Source organism: Phascolarctos cinereus, unplaced genomic scaffold (genome assembly GCF_003287225.1).
Source record: "Phascolarctos cinereus isolate Bilbo 61053 unplaced genomic scaffold, phaCin_HiC Scaffold_4;HRSCAF=312, whole genome shotgun sequence".
NCBI classification, from domain to species: domain Eukaryota; kingdom Metazoa; phylum Chordata; class Mammalia; order Diprotodontia; family Phascolarctidae; genus Phascolarctos; species Phascolarctos cinereus.
This window is the reverse complement of record NW_027555847.1, coordinates 249,504,403-249,521,299: the sequence shown is the minus strand read 5'-3', so window position 1 is coordinate 249,521,299 and position 16,897 is coordinate 249,504,403.

Below are 16,897 nucleotides of genomic sequence, written 5' to 3'. Positions count from 1 at the left end.
CTGTTAGCAATTTGGTTTTATTATTTTTTAATTACTTCATTTTATTTCTTAGAGTTAATTGTGGTTATAATAACCTGTGTGAGCTCTTTGGTATTTTCAGAGTTAACAGTGGTTGCATAATCTCTGTGACTCTCTGGTCATTTGTTTTCAGATTTGACAAGGCCAACCTCTCATACTTAGGTAAGATTCAAATACGTAAATGATTGAGATATAAAAGTTCACATCATATACAGATTAGAGGAAGAAGGAAGATATTTCCTTGGAAATTTCCTTGGAAGGATAAGGGAAGAGTTTATGACTAAACAAGGGATAGAGATAGTCACATAAGACAAAAATAGATTATTTTGATTATACAAAATGAAGACTTTTTTGCAAAAACAAAACCAATGTAGCTAAAAATAGAAGGGAAATCTCTGGGGAAAAAATCATCACAGCAAATTTTTCTGAAAAAGATTTAATTTCCAAGACATATAATGAAATTGTTTCAAATTTTTAAGAACAGAATGTTTTCCCTGATTGTTTTCAAAAGAAGAAAGGCAAGCTATCAACATCCATGTAAAAAATGTTCTAAATTACTAATGATTAGAGAAACACAAATTGAAGGAACTCTGAGGTTCTGCCTCATATCCATCAAATTGGCAACTATGGCAAAAAGGAAAATGACAAATGTTGGAGAGGCTGTGGGAAAACAGGCACCATTGGTGGAACTGTGAATCTGTGTAATCTGGAAAGCAATTTAGAACTATGCCCTCAGAGTTACTAAATTATGTTTCTCTTTGACCCAGAGATATGACTACTAACTAGGCCTATGCCCCAAAGAGGAAAAGGACCCATATGTGTATACATATATGTGTGTATATGTGTGTGTATATATATATATATTATATATATACACACATATGTTTATATAAACACAATATTTAAAATAGTTCTTTTATAGAACTGAAACTAAAAAGATAGCCATCAGTAGGGGAATGGCTGAATTAATTAAAGTATATGAATATAATGGAATATTAATTATTCTGTCACAAGAAATGATGAAAATGATGTTTTTAGAGAAAACTAGAAAGATTTGTATGAAATGATACACAATGAATGAAGCAGAACTAGGAGAACATTTAATTATTTTTGTGTGGTGTGTTGGGATTCATGTTCTTTAATTGCAGAGCCTAAATTCGTTCCACTCAGAAGACATAAGTGTAAAGCAAAGGCATTTATTAATTTAATTCTTTAAGTGAATCAACAAGCATTTATTCAACACTTTCTATTGTCAGACACTAGAGATACAAAAACAAACTCCCAAACAGCCCCCGTTCTCAAAGACTTTCCATTGTATCTGTGGAAGGAAAATGTATATAGACATATGATTAAATACAAAATACATAGAAAGAACATGCAAAGTAATTTAGTGGTGGAGGAGTGGGGAGTCAGGGAAGGCCTCCCCAGGAGCTTTTAGGGAAACTAAAATGATTCTGAGTGAAATGTCTAACATCACAGCTGAACTCAGGTGTTCTTTGACTCTGAATTCAAGTGCTTTTGCCTACACTAGACTACAAATTCAGGAACAGCATTTATTAAGTGCCTGCTGTATGCAAAGTAATTTATTAAGTGCCAATCAAGCAGTCTCTGCCCTCAAGGCTCTTATACTTTTCTGTGAGTAGACCATGTTGTCTCTTTCTCTTTCCCTTTCCCCCCCAACACTGGGCAGAGCAGAGATCCTCATTTGGTCCTAGAATTCTGCCTGTAGGGGCAGCTAGGTGGCACAGTGGAGAAAGCACTAGCTCTGGAGTCAGGAAGACCTGAGCTCAAATCCGACCTCAGACATATAACACTCACTAGCTGTGTGACCCTGGGCAAGTCACTTAACTCCAATTGCTTCACCAAAAAAAAAAAAGAATTCTGCTTGTGCCCAGAGCATTTCAGAAAAACAGAGCAAGGAGCCTATAAGAAATTGAATAGATAACAAATAGGTTTTCATGGGAATTGAGGGGTGTCCCAGAACTGGGATCACATCTGGCCACAGACAGGTCACATAAGGTGCATAACACAGAATTTAAGGTACCTCTCTCTCAAAAGTACTGCAGATTGTGTTGGCAGCTGAAGCCTCTTTCAGAGTAGGAGGAATATTAGGCTCAGAGGCAGAATGCCTCTGGACCAAATTCCAGCCCCATGAGGATTCTTCATCTATAAAGAAGTCTCTAAGACCTCTTCTGGCTCAGTTCTGAAGGAGAGCTGGGGCATGGAACGAGAACCTGGTCAAGGTTCCATCATAAGGTTCAGTTCCACTATATTGGGCTTGTAAGGACACTTTGGCATAGACATGGCCAGCTAGGTAGCGCAATGGGACCTAGAGTCAGAAAGACTCATTGTTCCTGAGTTCAGATCTGCCCTCAGACACTTACTAGCTGTGTGACCCCGGGCAAATCACTTAACTCTGTTTGCCTCAGTTTCCTCATCTGAAAAATGAGCTGGAGAGGGACATGGCAAACCACTCTAGCATCTTTGCCAGGAAAACCCCAAATGGGGTCCCAAAGAGTTGGACATGAAACAACAACAACACAAATAGTCTAGATTAGCTATATTCTTTCTCAACTAAAATTGCAGAAGGTACTTAAAACTCTCTTTGAAAAGCTTCCCTGCCAGCTAAGAACAGCATGGTGTATGGGGTTACCATAGACAAATTATAGAGTTCCCAACTCCAGCTCTGCCATTGCAACCCTTAAACAGCCACTTAGATTCAAGGGGCAAGGTAGGGAGATTGGCTGGAGGATGGTCGAGCTTCGACTCATCTTGACTTCCTCTAATTCCAGGACTCCACTGAGGGCCTCTGAAGGCGTCACCTCTTTGTATTAGTACCTTGTCCAGTGGTGACAGCTTTCTTTGCTTCTCTCTCTTTCAAGAACCAGATCTGAAATGAATGGAAATTCACTATAATCCTCATGCACCCTTAGTCAGGGCTGGGCCTATTTGGATGTGGGCTCTCCTTTGAGTGTAGCATTGATAGAAGGTGCTCCCTCATCTGGGAGTTCCCTACACCAGTGAAATCACAGGTCCAGGTTCTAGCTTTTGTGTCCTTGGAGGATAGAGTCAGTGCATCTATTTTCAGTGATTAGATGTCCAGCCAGAGAGAGAGAGACATGCCTTTCTGGGAAGAGACACTAGCTATACCAGTTTTGCCTTCTGAGAGTGTCAATGTGAACCCTCGGTGCACCAGTTCAATGTTACACTGTCCTCTTGATTATTTTTTCCAATTTTTTTCTTCTGGTCTGTGTTTTCTTTCACAACATGACTAATATGGAAATATGTTTTGCATGATTGCACATGTATAAGCTATATAAAATTGCTTACCATCTCAGGGAGGGAGGAGGAAAAGCAGGGAGGGAGAAAATATGTCACTCAAAATTTTAAAAAATGAATGTTAAAATTATCTTTACATTAATTGGGAAAAAGTAAAATATCATTAGAAAAAGAGCCATGGTCATTGCAAAGATCAATCATGACTTCAAAGGTTGGATAATGAGGCACACCCCCCACCTTTCGGCAGAGAGGGGATGGACTCGAGGGGTAGAATGAAAAATTAATTTCCAAGACAAGGCCTACCTGCTACCATCTTGATCACTTTGGATCCTTATGTAGGCAGCCTAGTACCTCAAACCCAAGAATCCAAGGATAGCATCCCCCCAATCCGTGCCCTTCCCCCAGACTACCAGCTCTGCTTTCAGCCTGGCTTCCACATCCATATTCAGGGGAACAACCTGATATCAGTCTCCTTAGCAGCCTCGGCAACTAAAGACCTGGAGAAGAATGTTCTCACCACCAAAGTCCTTGATACTACTGTCAAATGGTTTAGTATCATAAACAGCTATGCTTTTTAGAAAAGAATCCTAAACTCAATATGTCCAAAAGGGAACTCCTTATCTTTCCCCCTAAACCCTCTCCCCTACCTACTTTTTGTTTTTCATTCCTTATGTGAGGCAGTTGGGGTTAAGTGACTTGCCTAGAGTCACACAGCTAGTTAGTGTTATGTGTCTGAGGATGGATTTCAATTCAGGTCCTCCTGACTGCAGGGCCAGTGCTCCATCCACTGCACCATCTAGCTGATCCCACCTGCCTTTCTTATTGCTGCAGAGGGCAACACCAGCTTCCTAATCCCTCAGGCTACAACCTGGAAGTCATCCTGGATTCCTCACTATCTTTCACCTCCTCCCCCTATCCAATCTGTTGCCAAGACCTATAGATTTCATCTTTGAATCATCTCTTGAATACACCCTCTCTCTCCTCTGACACTGCCACCACTCTGGTGTAGGCCCTCATCACCTTATCCCTTGATTATTGCAATAGTCTGCTGGTGGGTCTGCCTGCACAAGTCTTTCCTGCTTTATTCCATCTTTCAGTTGCTAAAGTGATTTTCTTAAAACGCAGGTCTGATAATGTCAAACCCCCCTCCCCCAAATGATGTTTGGCATTCAAAGCCCTTCATAACCTAGCCCCTTCCTACCTTTCCAATCTTCTTACACCGTACTCCCCAACAAATAGTCTTCAATCCAGTGACACTGGCCTCCTGGTTCTTCCATGAACAAGAAACTTCATCTCTTGGCTCCAGGCATTTTCTCTGGCTGTTCCCCATGCCAAGAATGCTCTTGCTCCTCAGATCCTACCACTGATCTCCTTGGCTTCCTTTAAGTCCCAACTAAAATCCCACCTTTTACAGGAAGCCTTCCCCAACCCCTCTTCATTCCAGTGCCTTCCCTCTGTTAATTATTTCCTATTTATAGCTTGCTTTGCATATGTTTATTTGCCCATATGTCTCTCCATTAGAGGATAAGCTCCTTGAGGGCAGGGACTGTCTTTTGCCTCTTTTTGTATCCTGAGGCTTGGCACAGTAGTAGTAGTAGCAGTAAACACATAGTAGGTGTTCAACAAATATCTATTTATTGCTTGGTTGATTTTTTTGGGGGCAAATTATTAAATTTAATTTAATTTTTAAAAATTAACAAAAGTCTATTTTCTTCCTTTCCTACTCTACACCGCCTCCCCGCCCCCCTCCCCCATTGACAAACAACCAAACCAAAACTTTGTACCAAATATGTATATTCAAGCAAAACAAACTCCCACATTTGCCAGGTCCAAAAAGTATCTCTCCTTCTGCACCCTGAGTCTATCACTTCTCTACGAGGTGATTAGTAGCATGCCTCATCATCTGTCCTCTGGAATTGTTACTGGTTATTGCATTGATCAGAGAACCTAAGTCTTTCAAAGTTGTTTGTCTTTACAATGTCGCTATTTAATAACCTCCTGGTTCTGCTCACTTCACTCTGCTAGATAGGCTTTTTGTCAATGAAAATCATATTAAAGAAGATACACTATCATATGCTTTGCCACTGTACCCTAAGGAGCATTGAGGCTGTCTTTCTGATTGGTAGCTGAAACCTCCCAATATACATTGTGTCTTCCTATTAGAATGTGAGTTCCTTGAGAGCAGAGACTGACTTGTTTTTCTGTTTGTAACCCCAGCACTGAGCACAGTGCTTTGTACATAGTAAGTTCTTAGTGAATATTTTTTCATTCATTCATTCATAATTTAAAAAAAGGAAGAAAATGATAAGAATTAAGAAGTTAAAAAAAAGAAAACAAAATAACAAGAAGTCTAGGACTATACTTTGCGGTCTTCAAGAAATCCTATTACACATTGCTGAAGCATTTTAATTATATGTTATAGAATATGTCAAGAAAGCTGAGGCCTGAGAAGAAAACTCAGTGGGTTCAGCACGTGGTATTGCATGCATTTCATGCCACCAAGAATAAAACCACAGGCCCTACTTCAAATCAGCTGAGGCTGGTGAATTTTCTAACTATGCTATTTCATGAAATGCCTTTATTTTAACTAATAATGTTGTCTGACTGACTAGAGAAAAAAAATTTTAAATGATGGATGCTTGTGGGTTTTTTATTTAATAGTTTCTTTTTAAAATTTTTTTATATTTTATTTTCAGTTACATATAAAAACAACTTTTCACCTTTTTTTTTAAATATTTTGAGTTCTAAATCATCTCCTACCATCCCTTCCCTCCTCCATCATTGAGAAAGCAAGCAATTTGGTAAAGATTATATACATGTGTAGTCATGCAAAACATATTTCCATATTTGAGCTATTATTTTGAATGGATATGGTTGCACAGAATACCTTGAATCTTGGCAGCTAATTTGGGTGCCTTACCTATGAAAGGGTGGTGCCTCAGGAGCTACACTCGTAAATAATACATCTCTTGACTGAAAGAACAATTGAAAGAGGACTACCACTTAACTATGACTTAAACTCAGAAGACTTCAGAGAGGATAATAATGTTCAGATTAGTAACCATGGAAACCAGTCAGGAATTAAAGGCATACTATGATATTTTGCTGTCCAGGGATCAAGAGTCTGAAGGTGAGTAGTAAAGTCACATGTGAGACTGACAGGAAGAGAGGGTGATAGCAAAAGTTGTCTCTCCTTTTAAAGTCTATTCTTCTTCATGTCCAGTCGTCAATCTTCTTTGGCATATCCACCCCCTTCCTCCATGCTAACCCTCCATTGTGGAGATGAATGAATAAGCCAAGAGTTTCTGTTTCAAGGTACCTTTCAGCAAGAAGTCTGGGCATCTATGTCATGAGAAGTGGCCCAATCATCATGGGGCCACTGGAAGAGACCAGGAAATATGCTCAGTTCTAAGGGAAACATCACAGCAAAACAGATCAGGGGAGCTCCCCTGATTATCACCACCCTCAGCCCTTACATCAAATATGATATAAAATAAATTCTTATTTAGACACAAGTTGGATGAGATGGTTTCTGAGGTTCCTTCCAATTCTTCGGTGAATTTCAGTTATGGCACTTACTGAAATGATTGAGAACCTGCAAGGAAAACACTTCACAGGCCCTTGTTGTGTATAGGAGTTGATTGGACTTCCTGGTGACCAGAAGGACAGAAGTGATGAGAGTTAGGGGATGAGGCTCCAACAAGGGCCTGTCCATCAGTTTAAGACAGATTGATGCCAGATGATGGTCCATATGGAATGGGTCTAGTGCATGAATTGAATGATGAGAAAATTGCACGTTGGTACCCTTTTGAGGGTTGGGAAAGTCTGCCAAGTTTGCCCTGCTCTTGAGGAGAGTGCCACTCGGCCGGATAGGAGTCCTTTTTCTTGCTTCAAATACAGCTTTATAGGTCTCAAGGGAGTGAGATCTCTTCATTAAGGAATAGATACAGTGGCATGTAAACTGGATTAGTCATGGATCCAAGATTAGAAATGCTTGACAATAACAAGAAGACAGCATTGACTGCAGGTCATTGCAACAGGGCCAAGACTATTCAATCTGTGACTAGACTGAAAGATCTATGGTCTGGACAACTAGTGAAGAAATTAAACATGTCGCCACATAGTCCACACCCAAGTCTGGTTGCTTGTTTTTGCACACCTGGGAGCTAAAAATGGTTTTCACATTTGTAAATAAAGTTTTATTGTATTTAAAAACGTAAATTTTAATTTTTTTAGTTTTTTAAAAAAATATATTTTTAGGATTTTTTTGCTTTGTTTTTTAGTTCTCAGGCCATACGAAAACAAGCCACAGGCCTGTCTGCTTTATGGGCTATAGTTTGCTGACCTTGTTGTTGTTGGTGTTTGTCCTTCTTTCTCGAAGAGGACCATGACATCAGGGAGGTGATGACATGACTTGCAGGTGAATTGGATTTGAGTGAGGGAGGGCTGTGCAGAGTCACCAGCCTCACTCTCTCCTCCTGAGCACTGGGAGAACATGTGGGTTCAAAGCGGTGGCAGGTTTGAAGAAGCAAGCCACAGAGAAGGAAGACTCATGGAAGTGTCCAGTACGCTATGAGGGCAGTAGCTCCCTGGGGAGGCTGCTTATCAGCATTGAGAATAAACCAAGGGAGTTGGGAGAAAGACCCATTTTCTTGTTGTGACCTCTGGCTGGAGTGAGGAAGAGGAGAATGGGTTAATTGAGTAAATCTACAGCAGCATCCTTGAGTCTTGGAAGAACCATGACAATCCTGGCAGAAGCAAAGTGAGTGATTGCGTCTGAAGCATCTGGAGCTCTCTGTGCTGGCTATTGAGACTAAGCTGGAAGGAGATTTCCTCACTCTATTTGCTTCCTGTTCTGGAAGGATAGCTTTCTCTTGTAGAAATTTCTTTGAGAGTTGTTAATTATTTAAAGTTGAACCTATTTGTATATGGGGGGTAAGAAATAAAAATTATTCTCTTCCCATTTTTCTTCTATTTTTCTTTTTTATTTTCTTTCTTCCTTCATTAAATGATTTACTATTTGATTTGTCATTCTGGCATGGTCTATGAATAGAATGTGTGCATAGAAATGGGGGCTTGAGCTATATTTGCTTAATTATGATTCCCTGCCCATCTGAACTAGAGGAAAATAAGCATCCAAGCTAAGTGTGGTCCTGAGTTACACTAGTCTTAAAAGGGGTTTTCCCCACTCCCACAAAATAAGAGTATTGAATCATTTGCTTTGAAAAGTACTGGAGAGAGAATATGTTACAACTTGAAATATGAAGGATAAAGAAAGGAAAGGTCAATTTTGTATCTACCTTATAACAACTCCCTACCTGTCCCAAAGCCTGCCTCCAATAACAAGCAAACTGCTGGGAATATAGGATAAAGAGAACCAGGAACCTGAGTCATGGCTTAATAATGGCTATAATGAGAATAGAGCTGAGGTCAACACAGAACATTGTATTTTTATTGAGTACTAAACCAAGTCAAGTATAACCCATTGATACAATCTGGTTATAAAGCAGCAAGGATTAAAAAAGCCAAAAATAATCGTTTACAGTGGGCTTTATATCCACAGGATCCTATCAAAATAATTACCCAGAATTGTATGAGCTATTTGCCTCAGTTTGGCTTCTGTAATAAAACTTGGAGAAGATTTTATTTTTGTAGGCAGAAGGCCCACCTAACAACATGCCCGACAGGGCCCACTTTAGTCTGTGGAAGAGGAGAACTGGAGGGAGAAGAAACTTTCTGTTGAGGGCTATATTATTAACTGAAGATTTTCAGTTGCTTATTGCTGGCTGGGCTCATATATCAATTAGTCCATCAGTGAGCATTTATTAACCATCTACACATGCTAAGTCCCTTAGATATGAACAGTAAACAGCTTCTGCCCTTGAAGAGCCTGCATTCTACTAGAGAAGGCACATACACACACATCAAAATTTAAGTGGGTATGTTTGAAAATGGGATCATGAAGTCACCAGGTATGTTTCAAGAGGTCCCAGATTGTCGTATAGACGTGAGAAGAGAAGATATGAGACTTCCTGTCTTCTACATCACTATTCCATGGTTTGGGGTTCCTTCTTGTGACTAGGGCCATGGGAACATAGCATCTCTCTCCTCCCTTCCCATATCCCATACTCCTCCTCAGGGAACTGAGCATTTCATCACAGTGTGTTTGTGGAGAACAGAGGTCATGGGGAATAGATCACCCTTCAAATACACTGGCTCGAAACAAAAAGACATTTGCCCGAAGAGACAAATTATATTGGAAGAGATTGGTCCAAGGATAAAGAAGGTCACCCACACAGATGACTGCTTCTCAGAGGAATCAGAATTTTTCATCAGAACATGTGAATCATTTCTAACTGGGCTGGCTAAAGTTGTAGCTGTTGAGAGGAGAAGGGTGGAGACCAAGCTCTTATTGGCTGAGAGAGAGTGGGTGATAAGGCTGTACTTAGCTCTGGTAATTTTGAAGTTCCTCTAAAGGCCCTTAAGTCCTTCTTATATGGATCAGTGATTCTTCTGGGAAGTTGGCAAGAAGTCTCTGACAGGTTAGTAATTACATTTTCTGTCTATACTCCTACAAGAAAGGAGATGGTAAACAAACATGAGATCACAAAAATATTCATGAATGGTCCTCAAGTTCTTGTCTCACTTTTGTTCCACTTGATTCCACTTCCTTTAAATTCTCAGACTATACCACTCCTACCATAACAAAAGACATTAAACAGGAGACTGTTAGGCATGTCTGTATACTTGGGGAAGGGTGGATGCCATTGAGGGAGGGAAGGAAAAAAAGGGAAGGAAACAAGCATTTACTAAGTGCCTATTCTTGCTAAGGGTGTTACAAATATATTTTACAACAATTTTTTTTAAGGCAATTGGTGTTAAGTGACTTGCCCAGGGTCACACAGCTAGTAAGTGTCAAGTGTTTCGTCTGAGGCTGGATTTGAACTCAGGTCCTCCTGACTTCAGGGCAGGTGCTCTATCCACTGCACCACCTAGCTGCCCCTACAACAAATATTTTTTACATTGGATCCTCACATCAACTCCAGGATGTAGGTACTATTATTACTCCCATTTTACAGTTAAGGAAGCTGAAGTAGATAGAGATTAAGTGACTTGCCCAGGGTCATATAGCTAGTAAATGACCGAGGCTAGAGTTGAACTCAGGTCATCCTGACTCCAAGCTTAGCACTCTATCTACCATGCCAATTAATTACAGGAGGGGAAGGAAGGAGACATCCTGGAATTCTCCTTAATCGAATATTCCTGTCAACTGAGTATTTGACATACATACTATAGACAGATGATCAATATTGAAATAATTAAGATGTACCAAATACTAATATCTTATTGGCTATAAGTGCCAATTTATTTTTTAAGATATTTTATTTTCCTCCCAGTTACATGTAAAGACAATTTTTAACTTTTGTTTAAAAAAATTTGAGTTCTGAATTTTCTTTCTCCCTCCAACTCCTCACTCCTCCCTAAGAAGGTAAGCAATTTGATATAAGTTATATATGTGCAATCATATTAGCCATGTATAAGAAGAAACAGAACAAAAGGGAACAACTATGAAAAAATAAAGTGAAAATAATAGGCTCTTACCTGCACTCTTTCTTTGGATGTGGAGAGTGCTTTCCATCATGAGTTTTTTGGAATTGTCTTAGATCCTTGTGTATTGCTGAGAGGAGCTAAGTCAAACATAGTTGATCATAACAGAATGTTGCTGTTACTGTGTAGAATGTTCTCCTGTTTCTGCTCACTTCACTTTGTGTCTGTTCTTTTGAGTCTTCACAGGTTCTTCTGAAATCAGCCTGCTCATCATTTCCTATAGCACAGTAATATTTCCATTTTCCAATTTATGGGCATCCCCTTAATTTCTAGTTCTTTGCCACTATAAAAAGAGCTGCCATAAATATTTTTGCACAAATAGGTCCTTTCCCCTAATAAGTGCCTTTTTATTTGGGGATTCAAAAGGCATTTCAGAATCTTCCAATAACTCATGGTCATGAGAAGCAATGTGGTATTCGAGACCCCAAACTGAGGCCAAGGGGCATGTCACTAGTAAGTGTCTGAGGCTAGATTTGAATTTAAGTTTCCCTGACTCCAGACCCAGCTGCTCTATCCACTAGATTTGCACTGTTTATGCACCACCTAGTTGTCTATTGGTAATATGTTGCATCCTCCTAATGCTCCTATGGCACTTTGGGTAACCCGCAACTTTAATTCTTGGTGGCTGTGATATTCTATGACACAACCATATATCACCAATGGAAGACTATTGTTGCTTTTGTTTCAGGTAAAAGCTTGGGGTCATTAAAAGTACTGTAGTTTCTCTCAGGCAAGTCAGCCCCTCTTCTTCCTCTTGAACATTCTCCATCCTCAGTGTCTAAAATGTCGATGAATCAGCTCTATGGGTTGGCCATCCAACCATATGACTAGACAATAAATATTTTTCATATACTTTTTTCCTATGTCTATAGTTAAGCTGAACTCTCTTGAGCCATTCAGGATCTCATTCAAGACATTCTGTAAAGTTCCAAGTTATTCAATCTGTAAGTCATCTACAAACGGGCCTATCCAAGCACAGTATAAATGTCAGTGCCTTGTACGTTGTAGGAATTCAGATTGAATTGAATTACTACAAACATCAATCATCATGATAAAAGACTGAAAAAAATTTGATCTTTCTGAATTTTCTGGTGGGTTAGATTGTTGATAAACAGAATTATTCACAAATGAGGTTAGTCCTCTTACTTACAGGGATATTGTGTAATAGGCATAACACTTTTTATCTGGAATTTCATGCTGAGAAAATGATACCCAATTTCTGGTTTCCTTTCACTTTTATTGTTGTTAAACTATGAACCAAAAAATCATCAAAAAATTAATATTTCCATAGACAAAGAAAGAAAAATAGCATAGTATATGCAACTAAGAATTATATAAAACCTTGTGTATTTTTTTTTGTTGTTGTTTGTTTGTTTTTCTAAAGTAATGAAGGGCTTGGCCAATGAAAATCTAGTCTTCAGAGCATGCTGAGCCTGTTTCCAGAAATGCATGGTAGTGGCGCAGCTAGATGGTGTGGTGGATAGAGCATCAGCCCTGAAGTCAGGAGGACCTGAGTTCCAATCCGGCCTCAGACCAAACACTTGACACTTACTAGCTGTGTGACCCTGGGCAATTTACTTAACCCCAATTGCCTAAAAAAAAAAAATCAAACAAACCAGAAATGCATGGTAGAGTGGACCTTTCCCTCACCATTTCAGAATACATACAGGTATTCTCTGTTTCTTGTTGAATTATTTTGTGCTAGCAAAATGCCTTTTAATTGACTATTGAGATAGTGCTGAGTGTGCATATGAAAGATATGAACAGAAAAACTCTCTCTCTCTCTCTCTCTCTCTCTCTCTCTCTCTCTCTCTCTCTCTCTCTCTCTCTCTTTCTGTCGTGCTGGGGAGGAAGAAGCCCTTGAGTGGGAAGATAAAGTAGTTCCAGGAGCAGGTATAAGTAAATATGAAATTTATCATGACAGTACCAATACTACCCTGCCTATCCATGAAACCTAAAAGGTTTCACTGAAACTCTGTCTTTTTTTTTTTTTGGTATCATTATCACTACCTCTTATTTCCTCCAAAAATAAAAACTCTCCCTTGTAACAAATAAGTGTAGTCAAAGCAAAAAAAAAAGTGTGCTTTATTGATCATGTCTGAAGACATAAGCCTCCTTCTGTACTTACAGTAGGTCACCCTTTTGCCAAGAAATGGGAAGCATACTTCATCATCCGTCTTCTGGAATCATGCTTAGTCATTGCATGGAACAGAGTTCTTAAGTCTTTCAAAGTTGTTTTCCTTTATAATGTTGTGGTCATTGTACAAATCAGACCTGCGCAACTTGGCAGAAGGTAGGGGCCAAAATTAAAACAGGCCAAATTTCTTGAGGACACAGGTAGGTTTTTAGCAGCTCACTTTCCAAGTAAAGGCATAATTAATGATTAAACTATTTTGCAAATAAACCATATTTTTAAAAAGGGAAATTTCAATTAATATCAATTAATTACACTTATTACTTAAGATTTTTATTTATCATGGCATCACATTAATGTTTAAAAAATTGCTTTGCTAAGCGGTACAAGTTTTAATATATTTTTCAGGTTTTCTTATTGTTTACATTTAGTTAATGGGACATATTATACTTCTTGTCAGCAATCAATTTATCATACTCTGGAATCATGTTTGAAATCGATTTCTTTAGAAATCTGAAAACTAGCCTTAGTAGCTGCCTCATTTTCTGAGTTTACTTTCTTGAAAAGCTGTTGTTCCCTATGGAGATTTTTCAACAATTTAGATGCTTTAATTTGTTTTTCATTGGTGTCCAATTTGCTTAAGTCAGGATGTTTTGATTTGAAATGGTGACGAAGATTGTATTCCTTCAGAATGGCTATTACTTCTCAGCAAACAAGGCACAACATTTTGCCTCTTGTGTAAGTAAGCAAGTATCTATTTGTCCACTTCATATTAAATACTCTATGTTCTGATTTGATCTTCCATTTCTCTTTATCATTCATTTTACAAAGTCACCCCAAAAACTTCAATCTTAGAACCAAAAAATCTCCATAGCAACTGCTCACATACAAAGAAATACTAAACTGAGTGTCTGACCTTGAGAGAGCACCAGGCACTCATTTAACTTGGGGGGCGGCTGTGCAGTGAGGGAGGGGAAGAAGCCCTCCCATTGTTGCCGCTCATTACATAGTAGGAATCATCCGTATAGGTGGGTGACTGCACTTACTTTGTCCCTGTTCAAGGCCAGTAACAAGCAAAAATACGGAGAAAATATTCGACTCTTGCTCTTCACACTAGAGACAGACTGATGATGGTTGGTTGCTGTGGGTCATGTGACAAACAGGAGAGAGTGCTCAGTGACAACCTATCCACCAAGTTATATGATGGGTGCAACAGTGACTGCTGGAAGGCGGGTTAAGCAGGGCATGGCAAAGCACTCATTACATCTTTACTTCCTTTTACATCCTCTACATTTTTCACAGGCCACCCGAAATCCTTTGGCTGGCCACAAGCAGCCTGCAGGCCATATGTTGTACAGGTCTGCTATAAACTGGGCTCAGTTCTACTTACTTCACTCTCCATCAGTTCATATGCATTTCCTATGTTTCTCTGAATTCATCCCTCTTATCATTCTTTTGATGAATTTACCAGGGCTACAGGGACTCAGGGCAGCCCACCTGGCCTGGGTAGATAGATATTAGGAATGTAGAAAGACCCATTCCCTCCCACCAGAGGAGACTATGACCTCCACCTTTGGGCTGAGCAGGAAGAGGGCTGTGGCTACATGTTGACTCCTTGCTATAATCTTCATGATGTGTATTGACCTAGAATTATATCTGCTACAGATCAGATATTTGCAGTCTAGGGGTACAATACTCTTTTTTGGGTTCAGAATGAAAGTTATTTTCTGAGAAAGTTTCTCCAAATAGGAAGCAGTCCCATCCTAGACCAGGAGGATAATAGTTGCCTTATTCTCTGCCAGCTTAGCTCCTTCTCACCAAATGTTTATTACACAAAAAGAAAACACAGGTAGTGAGCAAAAATTTACTGAAAACAAATAGTAAAACAGAAATTGGGCAATTTATGCAGGTTAGGATAGATACAGTAGGGAAATAGACTCTGACTCAGGAATAAAATAATAATTCAGCTCAACCAAGAAAGGAATTATCTTACCAGAAAAATGTGCTTTCTGCAACTGCTAATGTTGGGAATCAATATACATGTTGGGGTTCAGACTTTCTCCAAATGTCTATGGCTCCAGAGATTCATATCATTCATACAAAAATTGGCATCTTTTCTTTAGTCCTGTGTTTCTCAAACTTGACTTTATTCTCTCTGAAATCTCAAAGACAGAGAAGCTGAAGAGACAGCTATATGGCACAATATAGAGAGCTTTGGTCCTGGAATTCAGGGCTGAATTCCTGTTGAGCTCAAATCTGGCCTCAGACACATAATAGTTGTGTGACCCTGGGCAAGTAAGTCACTGAATCACTGTTTGCCTCAATTTCCTCAACAATGAAATGAAGACAATAATAGTATCTACCCCAATAGGGTTGTTGTGAGTTGTGAGTCTCAAAATGAGATAAATATTTGTAAAGTGCTTAGTACAGTACCTGGCACATAGCAGGCACTATATAAATGCTAATTTTCTCTCCCCCTCCCCACTCTTCTCTCTCAAGTAAGCCATATATAGCATCTCCCAGGCAATCAGTAGTCATGTCTTCCTCCATATACACATTGTCACAGAGTTGTCCTAACTACACAACTCTACTGGGTTCGAGAGTATTACACTTACAGAACAATAATATTCAATTGCATTCATGTACCATAATTTATTCAGTCATTTCTAAATTGATAGGCATCCACTGGGTTCAGTCATTTTATATAACAAAAAGTGTTGCTATAAATATTTGTGTGCATATGGCTCCTTTCCTCCTGTCTTTGATCTCTATTAGTGTACCTGCCCTGCCCTCCACAGCCATGCTAAAAATGGTCATTTTCTTTTATTTTTTTGGTCATCTTTGCCAATCTGATGAATATGATTCTGAACCTCAGTGTTGTCTTAACAGGCATTTTTCTTATTCTGAGTGATTTGGAACATTTTTATATGGTGGTTGATAGCGTGTATTTTTCCTTTTGAGAATTGCCTGTTGATATCCTTTAACCATTTGTTTATCAGGGGAATGATTTTTACTCATATATTTGTATCAATTTTTTGTATATCTTAGACATCAGATCTCCATCAGAGAAATTTGCTGCAAAGATTTTTTCCCAGTTAACTTTTTTCCTTTTAATTTCATTAATTTTGTTTGTGTGAAACCTTTCTAATTTTATATAATTAAAATTGCTCATTTTATTTCCTGGGACCCCTTCTATCCCTAGTTTGATTTAAAAAAAAATTCTCCCATCTGTAGGTGTGTAAAGTATCTCCTTCCCTACCCCTCTAGTTTGTTTGTGATATGACCTTTTATATTTAGGTCATATATCCATTTGAAGATTACTGTGGTGTAAGATGTGAGATTTTGGTCTAAAAATTTCACTCAATCTGCTTTCTAGTTTTATTAATAGTTTCCCCAGTTTTGACTTCACCTGAGGCGTAATAAACTTTGTTCCCATTCTTCATTTGGATTTTGTGAATATGCATTTTTCAAGCATGTTTCTTGTTTCTCTGTCTCCACTTGTTTTCCTCTTATAAGCAAAACATTGGTAGTTCTGCTTTCTAATCAATTCTGCTATATTCCTCTATTTTATGGATGAGTTCATCCCATTCACATTCACTGTTATGATTACTCATTGTATTTTATCCTCTATCATGTCTTCTTATACTTTCGAACATCTTTACCAACCTACTCCTTTATAAAGAAGATGATGAAAGAAAAAAAATGTGATCAATACTAGTAACCTGTAATTGAAGTGCTCTGATTCTTCTCTGACCCTCCTCTCTTCACCTAATCCAGAACCTGATCATTTGTTCTACTTTCTTTTTGATTCCCTGAATTATCTACCCTCCAAAATTAAAGTTCATTTGGCTTGTGATT